This window comes from Drosophila virilis, chromosome 3 (genome assembly GCF_030788295.1).
Source record: "Drosophila virilis strain 15010-1051.87 chromosome 3, Dvir_AGI_RSII-ME, whole genome shotgun sequence".
NCBI classification, from domain to species: domain Eukaryota; kingdom Metazoa; phylum Arthropoda; class Insecta; order Diptera; family Drosophilidae; genus Drosophila; species Drosophila virilis.
Window position 1 is genome coordinate 2,639,475 of NC_091545.1, and position 17,189 is coordinate 2,656,663.

Below are 17,189 nucleotides of genomic sequence, written 5' to 3' on the forward strand. Positions count from 1 at the left end.
TAAAACCAAATAGCAGCGACAACAACAACAACAACAACAAAAACAACAAACATTCATAACAATCAGCGCCAAAAAGTGTGCTACATTTTTCGGGGCCACAGAAATAGTTTTATTCGAATGTCGTTCGCCGGTGGCAATAACTGCAAAAATTACAACAACAACAACAACAACATTGTATTTGGCTAAGTTATTGATGTTGGCGCGTAAATATTACAGCACTGCATTTTATTACATTCGCCAATGCATACAAATGCACACACAATCACTCACACACGCACATGGATACGCACACGCACACACATGCCTTTATGTGCGCCAATAAAGTTTATTTAAATAAGTATGTCAGCAGCAAGAGGTTTTATTTGCATTTGTTTTTCAAACTAAACATATTTCGGAACAAAAAAAAAAAAGGAAACAAAATATCTGCCGAGGCAGCAAACACAATATTTTCGACAGATCATTGCTTTTAATGGGAAAATATGCCAGAGTTTGAGAATAGATTCCATATAAAAGATCGTCTGACCAGCAAAAATTAAAAACATCATTCCCAAACTGTGTTGCTCGCTAGACGAACTAATCAAGAAATTTAACATAACTCCTTCCTTTTATTGGGGGCAGTATATATGTTGGAATCGGGAATTTTAATCAAATAAAATTCTCACATATCTGTCAAACTGTAAGGCAACTGTCTGGTAGGGTATTCGATGTTTACCGTACTTTCTTATTTTAATTAATTGTGCCCAGGGACTTCATTATGCTCACAAAATATCTGCAAAGCCTTATCAAATCACTTAACTATAATATAACGCTCAAAGAAATATTTGGAAATAATGATTTTGTTTAAAAGCATTTTTAATGCCTACTTAGTTGCTCCTTTATATAATTCCTCTGTTGCATAATTACAATTTGATTGAGAGTGAATTTGTCAAGGCAATCGCTTTTTAAAGTGCTGAAGACCGAATTTACAAGCCAACATATTTATCGTTTGGCTTGTGGCAATATATTGGCCCTGGGTCACGCAAATTCATGCGCATAGATTGCATTTTATAGTTGTCTATACAATAAGCAGCAGTACACAAAAATGTAAGAAACTTGCTAAAGAGAGTGCTCCACTTGAACATACCCTGTAACTAAGGGGCTTGACATGGAAATGTATACGAAAAATGCGCTCATTTTGTAAAGTAAAATACTTCAGTATTTTATTTAGATTTTCTTTTTTTGGGAATCTAAAAAGGGTTTCTGTCTGGAACCTTACATGGTTTGTTTTTGATTGGGACTTCTTAAAGGGCTTTATTCACTTTTGTGTTTAAGAGTATCTTATAAGTATCTTATGAGAGATCTCATAGGTATATATGTGTCGTATATATAGTATATATCTTTATGGATAGTTTCTGCTGTCGTGTTAGATTCCTTCCGCGCCAAGGTGTCGCCCCTTTTCAAGAGCTCTGCACTTCGTACAGGGCATCGAAAGCAATTGTGTGCTGCTTGTACTAAATTTTCAAGTGTCAAACTAATGGTCTAAGAAATACTTTATAGCTAAAATTTTAAACAATATAAAATCCATATAAATCGAATTCTCCAAGCAATTCAATACAATAAAATATCCATTGTATGTCGGCTCAGCTGTGTGACTGTGCATCTGAATTGTTGTGTAGCTCTTGTATCTTGTTTGCCCCCCTCCTCTCTCTCTCTCTCTCCCTCTCTTTTTCTCCCTCTTAATGTAGTTGTGTCTTGTCTCTGTGTGTGTGTGTGTGTGTGTGTGTATGTGTTGGTGTGTGCATCATTCATCCTGCGGCCATATTGAGGCAACATATCCGGCGACAGGATGCCAAGACAAGAAAATTTCATGCTATGCTTTGTACGTTTCCGCTTGCCCTCAGCCCCGCTGTCCCCTTTGCCACGCCCCTGCCCGTTACCAGCCTCCTACCACCCAAAACCCACCAAAGCTGTCTTTCACCCATTTGTTGCTGTTGTTGTTTTTGGTTCTTGTTGTTGTTGCCGACTGTGCTTATATTTTATTTTATGCCAACAGCACTGTTTAATTACACACAAGAGACAACACACACACACACACACGCACACGCACATGTATCGAGCTGCCATATTGTTGTGTGCGTGCATGTGTGTGTGGCCCCTATTTCTTTTGTGTTTGCATGCTTGTGTGTGTGCGCGTGTGTGTGTATCAGGTAATGGCTGCCCTGCTCACATGCAATTTATATTTTCTGTTGCAGCACGCGCCCCTCCAACCCCCGCTTTCCCTTTAAACCCCGCTGAACCTTGGCACAGCTTACACCGATCTGCCTCTAGTACCTAGCTCTGCAGCCCGCTCGGCTGCAATTAAGTTCAAGTGCAAAACAAAAGGCATGTTGTTTGATATCAGCCAAGTTGCCGCTCACATTCTGCCAACTCAACTTGTTGTTGTTCTTGTGCTTGTTGTTGTTTTTATGCGAAACATTTTTACACAATTACAGCTAGGACTTCAACAACAACAACAACAACAATAACAGGAACTGGAGCAACAACAAAGCTCTGATAAATGTTCAGAAACAACAACAAATAATTGCTATATATATGCAATAATAACTGATTAAAGAGCGTTGACATATGGGCGAGATTATGGTTGCTTGGATTTTAATGAATCATTCGCTGTGTGCGTGTGAGAGTGTGTATTTGTGCGCGTGTGTGTGTGTTAAGCAGATTTGATCCGACCAAATGCGACTGACTGGTTTATTGTTGGTAACAGATTAAATATGTCTAGGTCCGTGCATAGCATAGATAACAAGACAATCGACTGAGTCATACTCTGTTGCCAATTAAGTTAAGCTGAAAATAGGCTGAAAAGAAATATTTTCTCTTTGTCGCAATTTTTCAATGAAATAGCCCGACAAATATAACGAGAATCTGTTTGTCGAAAAATTCTAGAAGAAAAGCGTTTTAAATAGTCGTGTATTTTGTGCGGGGTTTATGCCCAGTCGTGCTTTCTTTAAGATCCGCCATGAAGTTAGCCTAGTCTTTATTCAAGTACGCACAGGAACAATGCACTAAACCAATATACTCTTTTAAATGTAGTGAACAGAGTGTAGAAATATATATATCAGATTATGTACAGAAATTTTGAAACTAAAGGAATATGGAGTGCTGCGAGCCAGCATAGTCGGATTGTCCAGGACTTGGCTCGGTGACCCCAAGGAATACAACTCGACGATATCTAGCTTTAGGAACACATTAGTTTCACTCATTTGACCCTCACTCATCAGACCCAATTGTTTAGTGTCTCACGACAGCAACAACAATGTTGAATGTTTCGAATGTTCTGCGGGATCTGGCGAAAGCCAATCTCTATGAGGTCGACAGCAGCTGTAATCGTTCTGCTTAAACTAGCCTGGAATTAGTTGTTCCCCGTTTACAATTCGATCTTCTTTGCTGAGGCGGCATGACACAAGTTTTTAAGATTTAAGCCTTTAACTATAGAGTAGACATTGTAATTTTGGTAATACCCACAACACCAAGGCTAAACAAGACTAAAAATCAACAATAAAAGGGAAACTAGAGAATGCCTTAAAAAATAATTCAGTTAACAAGTATACTTACCAGAAAGTCAGGCAAAGAAATATTATCAGACTCTGTAATTGTTGTGAACGTAAAATTAAATTGAACATAATTTAATTTGGCTGCGAACCGCTAAAGTTTTCCATTTTTAATTAAACAAACAAACAATTGAGAACGTATCAAAGAGCAAATTGTGCCGAAAGCCTTTAATTTATCTGCAGCTCTTATTTGCTGTCTCTCTCTCTCTCGCTCGCTCTTTCTCTTTCTTTCTCGCTCTCTTTCATTGCTGAAAAAAGAGAAAACATAAATCATGACGGGCGTGTTACAATTTTGAAAAATAAGTAATTTTTGCAGCCATAACTTTGGACTGTTTTTTTGTTAATTGTTGTTGTTGTTGGGCGTCGTCATTGCGGCAATTAATCAACATGGCTGCAAAGACCTAGACGCTGGCATTATCAATTACGAAATATTTATGATAAATTATAGGGTATGCGTCGATTCTTTAATGGAATTCATTATTCATTAATTAAATCATATTCAATGACAGACCACAAAAAAAAACCAACAACAACCACAACAACAAATAAATTAAAACGTATTAAAAAGCTATTTATGTGCGTAAATTACAATTGCGTTAATAAATAAAAGTTGTTTACCACTCGTTAAAGATAAATAAACATTTTTGAGATAACAGTTTAGGGAAAGTCTTGCGGAAATACTTTCAGAAAGCACCAAGCCTCAAGCCATACGAAGCTTTTTCACACTAGTCCTAAATAAAAAGCTTGCGCGAGCTTTAGGTTGGAAAGGAACTAACCAGCAACAAGATTTGAAGTTCTTTTTCACTTAATCTTAAGCGAAAAGCTTCTTGAGCGTTTTGTGCTGAAAGTAAAGCTAATACAAATACGCATTGAAATTAAAGTGAATTTCCAAAGTTTTAAACAAAGTTCCTACAAAGCTTGTTATATGAAATATAAAGTAATAAGCTACGTGCGCTTTAAGCTAGATTCATTGTTATAATGAGAAAAAAGGCTTTTAAGCTCTTAGCTAGATCGATTTTTAATCAATCTTTTCGCGTAGAACGCAAGATTAATTGTAATAAACATTGAAATAAATTAATTGCTTGAAAGACTTTAAAGAAGGCGTCAAAGCCTTTTAACACTTCATCTTTAGTCATCTGCTTTGCGAGCTTTAAGCTGGAATAATTGTTGTAGTCAATCAAAGCAAAGCACACTTAAAGCTTAGCAGACTGTTCACAATTCATTAAAATTACTTGCTCCTCTTCCCCCTTCAAGCCCTAAACGTTTATTGCTAAACAGCTCAACAATAATAATAATAATAATCTATGGCTTAATTGCCAGCTTCAGCTAACTCGTTTACAGCCCCAAAAAGATTTACATTTCTTTTTTTATACGCTGCGTATTTATTGTCATTGCAAGCTAAAGAATTAAATTAAATTCCATTCAATGACAGCGAGCAGCAGCAGAAAAAAAAGAAAGAAAGAGTATTAAAAAGCCTTTAAGTGCAGCTGAAGCAAATTACGCGACACCGTTGCGAGTCTGAAGTAAAAGTTAACAGAGTTATTTGCAATTTTTGTTCCGTTCTTCTGCTTAATTTTTATGCGGCTGGCAATAAAAGATAGAAACTTATTTTATGGCGGTATTTATTCGAATACCCTGTAAGCATTGAGTTGGCTGTAAAAGGCATAATTCTGTTGAGTATTGAGTAAGAGGCAGAAAGACGAAATATATATAAATATCAATTTTATTAGATAAACCAGATAAGAGGTGTATATAAAATGTTGACTCACAAAAATCCGGATATACCAAATGGATTCCTAGTATTTATCTTATCTCCATATAGCTCATAATCTTAGGCATATACAACATTCAACTTCCGCGTTTAAAGATAAAATTTAACTATATTCCAAACTTGAAAAGAATCGCTTCATAAATACAAGACTTCCGATACCCAAGCCCGTACTTTAGGGTATTTGCTAGTTTATCAGCTGCTCGCTAGGCATTGTTACTTGTTCTGATTACAGTTTATACGAGGCGATGGCGACAAAGGAAAAATGTGCCCAAAATAAAAAAGAAAGGAGAAAATACCGTCGCATAGCTGCAGCAACCGAAAATCTAACTCAATATTCAAAGCCGCAGCACGGGGTAAGCAAAGCGGGGGAAAGAGAAAAGAGCAAGAGAGTGGGGTTGGGTGGGAGATTTGGGGTGAGAGCAGCAGCGAAAAGCAGCGCAGCCAAAGCAATAAAAATGCATTTTTATGAGCAAAACTACCAACAAGCATAAATCTCTATCGAAAGCTGCTTTGCAAACCAGGTAAAGGACTCGAAAGGGCTCCACAAGCAGCCACTATGTGGGTGTATATAGCTTTCTATCCCCCCGCTCCCCCTCTTCCACACTCTTCGCCTCTTACGTCCTGTAAGTGTGTAGATATAAGATAATGTGGTGACTTCACTAAGGCTGCCGTTGCAGGAACAATAACAAATGCATGAGAAAACAAATTACAATTCGTTGTGTGTGTGTGTTTTTTTTTTTTGTGTTGTTACCTCCCAGTGGCTGCAGGTTCTTTAAAATAATCCCATTTGTAAAAATTGATTGCAGTTTGTCGATAAAAAAGTGCCAGCGTGAGAGAGAGAGAGAGAGAGAGAGAGGGGGGGAGAGCGGAACAAGTGAAGCAGAAACAGAAACGTAACCGACTTTGACCAATGTGTGGGTGGTGCAGATGGGCCATGACGATAGGCCCGACATGAGCTACATGTGTAAAGCACAAGTCATTAGTGTGCACGACAGATTTGTGTGGCACTGTCTGTTGTCTGCTGGCAGTCTCTGGCAGTCTGCCTGCCAGATCTATATATCAGCGACATTAGAACGAGATTAATGACATAAAAAAAAAAAGGAAAAGAAATCGCTGCAACTGGACAATCAGGCCAATTATACTTACGGCAAACTGGGGCCAGCTTTTGCTACGACATTTCACATTCGAAAAACTTTGCTAGGGGTATTATGATTTTTCAAGCAAATGTATGATCCTTATCAATTTTAATATATTTTGAAAGTCATTAAAAATCGATGCGAAATAAACACGTTCATCTATCTGTCTCTCAGTTTTAAAACTATCGTCATAAAACTTTGCATACATTAATCATTTTGTTGCGGCCAGTTCATATGTCGGAATCGGCCCAACGGGGAACTGTCATGGAAATAATCCGATCTTTAATAAATAAGAATTGTTTTTTTAAGATAACTTGGTCAGACATTAAAAACTGTGTTTAGATATGTATCATACACCTTTTGTTCACTTGCAAGGGTATTTGGTTTTCGGCCTTTCGTTGATAATTATTTTTGCCTGTTTGCTCGCAAAGTATTATACAATTTTTATGGCGCGTTTGCAAATCGGTCACAGGTTTCGCTTGAGTTGCGGTTGGCCCAAACAAACTTTTTGCTTACCTTACAACAAATAGTTGCATCATTTCATGCTGCATTCACTGGAAATGTGGCAAAAGTTTGCATGTGCCACAAATGTTGCTCAGCCATAAGACCGAACCGCCTCGCCCCGCTCCGCACGCTTGCTGCACCCGCATTCTAACGTTCTATACGTTTTAGCTTTGGCTCTTGTTCTGTTTTGCGGCCGGAAAACTAAATTTACAGCATTACAACTTCCGGTAAGCTGCTTATCGGTATAGCAACTCGAGCGCTCAACGCTCGTCCAACTGCAAATAAAATCCGACAATCAAATGATTTATAAATAAGCGCTACTTGCCACAAATACGAATATTTTGGTATGTAAACGAATGCTATTCATAGAGAGCACAAGGAAACGTTACGAATATCGCATGTATTCGCAAAGCATATATCCTGCTTTCAGGTCTAATGGCGCTCAATGACATCTGCTGTCCTATAAAGTTACCCTAGCGGGTATTCCCCGGCCTTGCTCGGGCCAGTTGTAGATATCACTTTTGCACACATTTTCCGCCTGTGGGACTTTGAACTCCTCATCTCAAATGACTTTATCATAATTTTGAAAATTCGTAAGAAATTCATCGTATGTATTACGAAAAGTTGGCAGTTTCAGCAAGCAAGGGTGGATTTTTGGAAAAGTGTGACACATTTCTTTAGTATATTTTCATGAAGGTCTTTGGAAATGAATTTGAACCAGCAACTTTTCCCAAACAACCTTTTAATTGCATAATTAATCTAAAAGCGATGTGTTTTGCGAAAAGTGTGAAACATAGTTTTCACAAAGATACGTGGTATACGTAAATAAAAAGTTTCATTCCACCACATCTTCCATTATGCAATCTTTTCTCAACTTTATAATACCCTATCACTCACTTTATGGCTACAGGGTATTAAAAGCAGCGGTGAATGCTCGATTTTTGCAATTGGCTATTGACCAGCTTAACTGTTGTTGATGTTGTGGTTTCAGGTAGACTGGTTGCATGATTGTAGGTGCATTTGGATGCTTGGTGGCCGAACGATTATTATTAACAAATATTTGTGATAGCACGTGAGTGGAAATAAGTAAGTCATAAGAAGCTGGTAAAAGCAAGGTATTACAAGGCGGAAAATGGAAACGTGCATGCACTGAAGATTATATTTAATTATAAATTTAAAATAAACTATTTAAAGTCTGCCAACCCAAGCGTGATGCATGCTTTAAACTATTATTATGTCTCGAGTATAGAGAGCTGCTCGAACAGAAGCTTTGCCAGCCAAACAGTTTATTATGCATTATCCCTGACTACATCTAAACAATGTCTGAAATCAATTGATGTCGATTTTATCAATGCTCAAAAGGTCTCAACCAGCTGCAGTTGCAGCCAAATTGCATTTATGGCTTTCCACTTTTATTTAATTTTGCACATGCAATTTACCTCCTTCCAATCTTCTGCTGCAGCTCCTGCTGCTGCCTCATCCTCTGTAGCCTTTAGCATTTGCTGCTGCTGCACGGCTATCAACGCACGCACACACACACACACACACACACACACACACAAAAATTCCTTTCAAACATTTTTCTACACAATTCGACGATCTGCACAAATGAAGCAACATTTTCTCTCAAGAAAATGCGATTTGTGCGCTTTTGAATGCAAGCGACGTACAGCCACGCCCACTCACACACACACACACAGACATACCACATTTTCCCCCTGGGCTATGTATAGCTTATCCTTTGACGATGTGAAAAGTGCACGAGCAAGCGAAAAACTTGAGGCTGGGCAACAGCTAATAAGGAGGCGATGTCGGCGGCGGCGTCTGCTGACCGCGCACAACGCGGCGTATGCGCAACGCTTACAGTAAACGAAAACTTTCTTTTAAAGTTTAAAGCACTTGAAATCAATTATGTATAGCATTGAATTATGTATTTTAGTGAAGTTGCCTTATGAAATATTAAACGACCTACCAACAATTTTTACAAAGAAAAAAGCGCAGCTTAAGTAATTCCTTAGAGTAGCAAAGGGGTTTTGAAAACTTGCGCCTGATTTATCTTAAAGTTTCTGTAGATAGCCCTAAAAGTGAATACTTGCAACGAGACAGCATAAGCGAACGTTTATGAGGTGTTTGAATATGGAACTAGTAAGAGAGGTTGCCGGCTCAAATTCTTTTCAGCTTTAATTACTTTAAAGCACAAAGAATAATCATATTAATTTGAAAATAAATATAGACATGGAAACTCAATGTTTTTAGACAATATAATTAGAGTCTTTCAATTATAATATAAAACAATAAGTCCATGTGAATAAACCGAGAACTAAGCGTCTACACTTTGATTAAGAAGTCTAGATATCAGACCCAGATGAATGAGAAGTATTTTCTTATTAATGTTTTTACTGAAGATAGCATTATCCTCATTATTCCTTTGATCCTTCGACGTCCGCCTGTTTCACACAATATGTACATCAAGAAAATCCATAAGACTCCTGTGACAATCAATAAAGCCTGATTTAAGTGACAAGCTGTTTAATTGACAACAGGCATACGTTGTCTGAATTCATTTTTATAATTTATGAAAATATGAAAATCGTCATGCATTTTCCGTAGCCAGAAACAGAAGAAGACCTCTTCCACTCCCACCCATTAATTTCACAAATTACGAGCAGCTATTCGTCCTGCAGCTTCGGCTTGCAATTAATGAATCAACGCCATTAATTGAACTCGTGCACACGTTCAGAGCTTCAATCTTGCACATTCACAAATAGATATCTACTTTTTTCTGTTTATAGGGGCGTCTCTTGTTCACATTTGGCCCCTACGTTGCCAGTTGGCAACTAAAACAAACAGCGCCTGCACAAAAAAAAAAGAACAAAAAAAGTTCAACTTGAAACATTGTGAAAATTTTCACAGTAATTAGCAAAGTTTTACGCCTTAAAAAACAAAGGACTTCCGAGGGGCGCGGCTGCTGTCAACGACTGCTACCTGACTGCCTGCCTGCCGACAGGTGCCTGCCGCCTGCTGAATTTAATGAAAAACGCTCGGCCCCAGCAAATGATAGCTCAAATAAAAAGCAAATAAGCGTGCTCTAAACTAGGAGATACCCTGAAACAATTCTCAAGCTGCCTTTAAAAACATTCCTGCATCCCCCGTCTGTTTATTCTTCCCTTAGCCCCAAGCTAAGTATAAAAAATTCTTGATTAAATTCAATTCTTTGAGCCCGATCTTCAATAAGTGTTAAAGGCTTGGCTTTATTGGAGATATTGATATCGGAGATATTGTCTTCTATGCGGAACACATTTCATGAAAAAATGATAAAACCCTCTACAAGAGTAAAGAAACACACTCATAGTAAAAAGCAGGCAGCTCAGACCCTAGTGCTGTGCACACACCCCAAATTAGTTACAAAAGAAACTGTGCGCGGGTGCGGGTCAGGTCAGTTGCTGGGGGCTTAGCTACAGCTAAGCCCACAATAGATCATAGAGCGTTTATTACTTTGGAATTTGCATAGCTTTGATATGACCTTCGGTTATGAGTGAGAATTGCCAGGGGGAAAAAACAGGACGAAGGTACTATAATAAAATACCATGAGAAAAGTTTCAATGAAAAAATGCAATAATTTTAATTAGATTAAAGAAATAAGTAAAATATATAGAAAAACAGCAGTGGACGAAATACCAAATTTTTCTAGTGGCCAAACCACGAAGAAAAAACTAAACCTCGGGAAAATCGATTGAGTTTTAAAAGTGAAATTTGGACCTATGTCTATATAGGATTTTAGAGGGTAACATTTACATGAATTTCGACTAAAAATTATGTTCCCAGATTTAAATGCCACATTTTTCTTGAGGCCAAACCACGAAGAAAAAACAAAACCTCGCGAAAATCGGTTAAGTTTTGACCGAGTTATGGGAGTGGGAAATTTTGACCAATGTCTATATAGGATTTTAGAGGGTAACATTTACATGAATTTCGAGTAAAAATTATGTTCCCAGATTTAAACGCCATATTTTTCTTGATGCCAAACCACGAAGAAAAAACAAAACCTCGTGAAAATCGGTTGAGTTTTGACCGAGTTATGGGAGTACGAAATTTTGACCAATGTCTATATAGGATCTTAGAAGGTAACATGAAGAGGGTAACATTTACATGAATTTCGACTAAAAATTATGTTCCCAGATTTAAATGCCATATATTTCTTGAGGCCAAACCACGAAGAAAAAACAAAACCTCGTGAAAATCGATTGAGTTTTAAAAGTGAAATTTGGACCTATGTCTATATAGGATTTTAGAGGGTAACATTTACATGAATTTCGACTAAAAATTATGTTCCCAGATTTAAATGCCACATTTTTCTTGAGGCCAAACCACGAATAAAAAACAAAACCTCGCGAAAATCGGTTAAGTTTTGACCGAGTTATGGGAGTGGGAAATTTTGACCAATGTCTATATAGGATTTAAGAGGGTAACATGAAGAGGGTAACATTTACATGAATTTCGACTAAAGATCATGTTCCCAAATTTAAATGCCACATTTTTCTTAAAGCCAAACCACGAAGTAAAAACAAAACCTCGTGAAAATCGGTTGAATTCTGACCGAGTTATGGAGGTGGAAAATTTTGACCAATGTCTTTATAGGATTTTAGAAGGTAACATGAAGAAGGTAACATTTACATGAATTTCGAGTAAAAATTATGTTCCCAGATTTAAACGCCATATTTTTCTTGATGCCAAACCACGAAGAAAAAACAAAACCTCGTGAAAATCGGTTGAGTTCTGACCGAGTTATGGGAGTGGGAAATTTTGACCAATGTCTATATAGGATTTAAGAGGGTAACATGAAGAGGGTAACATTTACATGAATTTCGACTAAAAATTATGTTCCCAGATTTAAATGCTATATTTTTCTTGAGGCCAAACCACGAAGTAAAAACAAAACCTCGTGAAAATCGGTTGAATTCTGACCGAGTTATGGAGGTGAAAATTTTTGACCAATGTCTTTATAGCATTTAAGAGGGTAACATTTACATGAATTTCGAGTAAAAATTATGTTCTCAGATTTAAACGCCATATTTTCTTGAGGCCAAACCACGAAGAAAAAACAAAACCTCGTGAAAATCGGTTGAGTTTTGACCGAGTTATGGGAGTGGGAAATTGTGACCAATGTCTAGGATTTTAGAGGGTAACATATACATGATTTTCGACTAAAAATTATGTTCCCAGATTTAAATGCCATATTTTTCTTGAGGCCAAACCACGAAGAAAAAACAGTACCTCGTGAAAATCGGTAGAAGGTAACATGAAGAGGGTAACATTTACATGAATTTCGACTAAAAATTATGTTCCCAGATTTAAATGCCATATTTTTCTTGAGGCCAAACCACGAAGTAAAAACAAAACCTCGTGAAAATCGGTTGAGTTCTGACCGAGTTATGGGAGTGGGAAATTTTGACCATTGTCTTTATAGGATTTTAGAGGGTAACATGAAGAAGGTAACATTTCACATGAATTTCGACCAAAAATTATGTTCCCAGATTTAAATGCCATATTTTTCTTGAGGCCAAACCACGAAGAAAAAACAAAACCTCGTGAAAATCGGTTGAGTTTTGACCGAGTTATGGGAGTACGAAATTTTGACCAATGTCTATATAGGATCTTAGAAGGTAACATGAAGAGGGTAACATTTACATGAATTTCGACTAAAAATTATGTTCCCAGATTTAAATGCCATATTTTTCTTGAGGCCAAACCACGAAGAAAAAACAAAACCTCGTGAAAATCGGTTGAGTTTTGACCGAGTTATGGGAGTACGAAATTTTGACCAATGTCTATATAGGATCTTAGAAGGTAACATGAAGAGGGTAACATTTACATGAATTTCGACTAAAAATTATGTTCCCAGATTTAAATGCCATATATTTCTTGAGGCCAAACCACGAAGAAAAAACAAAACCTCGTGAAAATCGGTTGAGTTTTGACCGAGTTATGGAGGTGGAAAATTTTGACCAATGTCCTTATAGCATTTAAGAGGGTAACATGAAGAAGGTAACATTTCACATGAATTTCGACCAAAAATTATGTTCCCAGATTTAAATGCCATATTTTTCTTGAGGCCAAACCACGAAGAAAAAACAAAACCTCGTGAAAATCGGTTGAGTTTTGACCGAGTTATGGGAGTACGAAATTTTGACCAATGTCTATATAGGATCTTAGAAGGTAACATGAAGAGGGTAACATTTACATGAATTTCGACCAAAAATTATGTTCCCAGATTTAAATGCCATATTTTTCTTGAGGCCAAACCACGAAGAAAAAACAAAACCTCGTGAAAATCGGTTGAGTTTTGACCGAGTTATGGGAGTGGGAAATTGTGACCAATGTCTATATAGGATCTTAGAAGGTAACATGAAGAGGGTAACATTTACATGAATTTCGACCAAAAATTATGTTCCCAGATTTAAATGCCATATTTTTCTTGAGGCCAAACCACGAAGAAAAAACAAAACCTCATGAAAATCGGTTGAGTTTTGACCGAGTTATGGGAGTACGAAATTTTGACCAATGTCTATATAGGATCTTAGAAGGTAACATGAAGAGGGTAACATTTACATGAATTTCGACTAAAAATTATGTTCCCAGATTTAAATGCCATATATTTCTTGAGGCCAAACCACGAAGAAAAAACAAAACCTCGTGAAAATCGGTTGAGTTTTGACCGAGTTATGGAGGTGGAAAATTTTGACCAATGTCCTTATAGCATTTAAGAGGGTAACATGAAGAAGGTAACATTTCACATGAATTTCGACCAAAAATTATGTTCCCAGATTTAAATGCCATATTTTTCTTGAGGCCAAACCACGAAGAAAAAACAAAACCTCGTGAAAATCGGTTGAGTTTTGACCGAGTTATGGGAGTACGAAATTTTGACCAATGTGTATATAGGATCTTAGAAGGTAACATGAAGAGGGTAACATTTACATGAATTTCGACCAAAAATTATGTTCCCAGATTTAAATGCCATATTTTTCTTGAGGCCAAACCACGAAGTAAAAACAAAACCTCGTGAAAATCGGTTGAGTTCTGACCGAGTTATGGGAGTGGGAAATTTTGACCATTGTCTTTATAGGATTTTAGAGGGTAACATGAAGAAGGTAACATTTCACATGAATTTCGACCAAAAATTATGTTCCCAGATTTAAATGCCATATTTTTCTTGAGGCCAAACCACGAAGAAAAAACAAAACCTCGTGAAAATCGGTTGAGTTTTGACCGAGTTATGGGAGTACGAAATTTTGACCAATATCTATATAGGATTTTAGAGGCTAACATTTACATGAATTTCGACTAAAAATTATGGAAATTTTGACCAATGTCTATATAGGATTTTAGAGCGTAACATTTTACATGAATTTCGACTAAAAATTATGTTCCCAGATTTAAATGCCATATTTTTCTTGAGGCCAAACCACGAAGTAAAAACAAAACCTCGTGAAAATCGGTTGAGTTCTGACCGAGTTATGGGAGTGGGAAATTTTGGATCTCTGTCAATATGGCTGGTATTCCCCTGCTTTGCCCGTGACACGTTTAATATAATGTTCTCAAAGATCTTCGAAATAAGTTTTAAGGCTATCGGAAGGTATTAAGGACAAACATATATATAAACATAATATATATAGATAATTCCAGCAGGAGTATATCAAAGAAACACTTCAGGAAAATATTTGAAGTCAGCCGAAGAAAACATTTTGTTAAAGCACTTTTTACACCTGCCAATTTACGGACAATAAAAGAGTATTAAAGTTAGCGAGAGGAGAGTTGCTGGGATCAGCTTTAAAGGAAGTTGTTGGTTTTTACTTTTAAGGGACGCCAGAACAAAGTCGTTAGCATGTTGCATGTTGCATGTTGCGAGGGTCTGTGGCAGCCATGCAAATGATCAAAATAATTACATGAAGCGGCAGTTTCAGTATTTCACTCGTTCGTTTTTCTTGCAACAGCGCCTTACAAAAGACAAGCGCAGTCGCAACTTCAAAATGATGAAAATGAGTTTTCTTTACAAACAAAATTAAAAGTAAGCGCTGTGGCAAAACGAGGCGGCTGGCAACGAGACGGCGTTGGGTGTGGGATAGGGTGTATGGGGCGACGATGCAGAGAGCGAGAAAATTGCACACCAAATCCAACGATGTGCAAAGTTATTTTTCACAAGTGCTTTGCAGCCGACGCAACCTACAACCCCCTATCCCCAACCCCCAACCAGCCAAACCACCCCCTAGCCCAGCTCCAGTTCTGCCTCTTATCCAGTTGCTGTCGCCTGCATATGGAGCCATGTGGCCATGTGGTTGTGTGGATCTCAGTTAACTTATGGTTAGTAGTATGTATGTGTGTCGCCAACAACCCCTCCCCCCTCTAACACTCCAAGCCATCAGAGTACTGCATATTCCTATTTTTATGCTGTGCAAATTACAGCTATTTTTCATAGGGGCAAAAGCGCTCACAAAATGCAGCAACGCTTCGACTGTTCCTGTTCCTGTTTCTGGTCTGGTTTTCCTACCCCGCTAACCCTCCCCCTCTCTTCTGCTGCACTCTGTTGTCTTTGCTAGGTGCCAAGTGATAATAATTTCACTGTCTACTCAGCACGCAAAACGCAGCGGCGGCATCTACTTCTCCCGATTCCTCCCATATCTCTTTTGCCAGTTGGAAGTTTTGTTTTTCAGCTCGTGCCTAATTGCCAAGACTTTGACTGGCAGCCCACAAACCCTTGCCCCAAAATCCTGACTAAAATCTATATAAATGTTGCGGCTTCCGTTTATTATGCATGCGACATGTGGGAGCTCCAAAACTCTTTCAAATGCTTGGGTTAATTTATTTACTGAGGGTTTACATATCAGCCCCTTTTCAGATTCTTTCCATTATTCAGATTTAGTTTGCGGAATATTTTACTTATTATTAAAATTACTTTATTTAAATCAGGCATGAATAAAAAATTCAAACTAAAACTAAGTCAATTTTCAGAAAATAAATCAGTGTCTTTTCAAGTGTGCTTCTAAATGTTAAAAGTAAAATATCATACATCCTTACTAAATACATAAATTCTGTTCTTAATTTTAAATTCTTATTACTGGCTTTCATCTCTGCAACTATTTTGTTTCAAATGCATGCAAATATGATGGAAAAATTACTAGACTTTTAACTGTCAACTATATCTTGACGAAATTGAACCGATTTTTTCTATGGTTGAGGCTACGAATTCTTCTCTAGCTTGACATTTGCTGGAAATTCATTTTCAAAGATATTTTCAATGCGTTTTTCACATGCAGCAAAATGTTGCCTGGAAGTCGCAAGTTAAAGACAACTGAAAATGCATAGCCGGGATAAATGTAGTTAAGCCTTCTTTACACACACACACTCCCTCACACACAGTTTTACACACACCCACACACACATGCAGCCACTCATAATTGTGTTGCTGTGAAAATATCAATAAAGGAACTAATAAAATGCGCGCTGTCTTAAGTGGCTTACTGTCACTTCAACACACACAAACACTACACACACACACACACACATAGAATGAGCGTACTTATATGCATGACTGTGTGTGTGTGTGTGTAATGTCAATGCGCAGACGAAAGACTTGCAGACATACTGAAGGATACCAGCCAAAGCAAATTTCGCTACGCTGTGTACGAATGCAACATAAAATCCGCACTTTTTACGTAAATACCCAAGTGTGAAGATGAGTGTGTGCCTGTGTGTGTTTGAATGTGAGTGTGTGTGTGTGTGTGTGTGAGCATTTATTTACTATCATTTAACGTTAGCCTTTAGAACCACATTATGGCCATAGCAAAATATCGAGTTGCTGCTCTTGTCTTTTTAGCTATTAGCCAGCGAATATTATGGGGTCAAGTGGCAATCCTTGCCAGCTGCCGGCCTGGCCTTGTCCAGCCGCCTGTCTGTGCTTCTGGGCACATGGCAAGTGCTCAGTAAATCTAATTCATAAATTGTTAAGCCTGCAAAGAGCTGCTAAGAATAAGAAACTTCTTATTGAAGACCTTATTGAAAGCTTAAAGAGTGGCAATTGACTTAGATAATTGGTGTATGTCTAGGCTAAATACCGTGAAAGCTCCAAGAAAAGCTTTGCCGATTGAGCTTTTTGGCGCTTTTAAAAGCTCACCGTAAATAATGATTGTATTC

General features: G+C 37.6%; 1 protein-coding gene across 1 annotated transcript in view; it reads left to right on the plus strand.

The window, feature by feature from the left end:
• Positions 1 to 17,189, plus strand: part of GluRIB (Glutamate receptor IB) — a 164,325-nt gene that overhangs the window by 128,774 nt on the left and 18,362 nt on the right. The window lies entirely within an intron of this gene.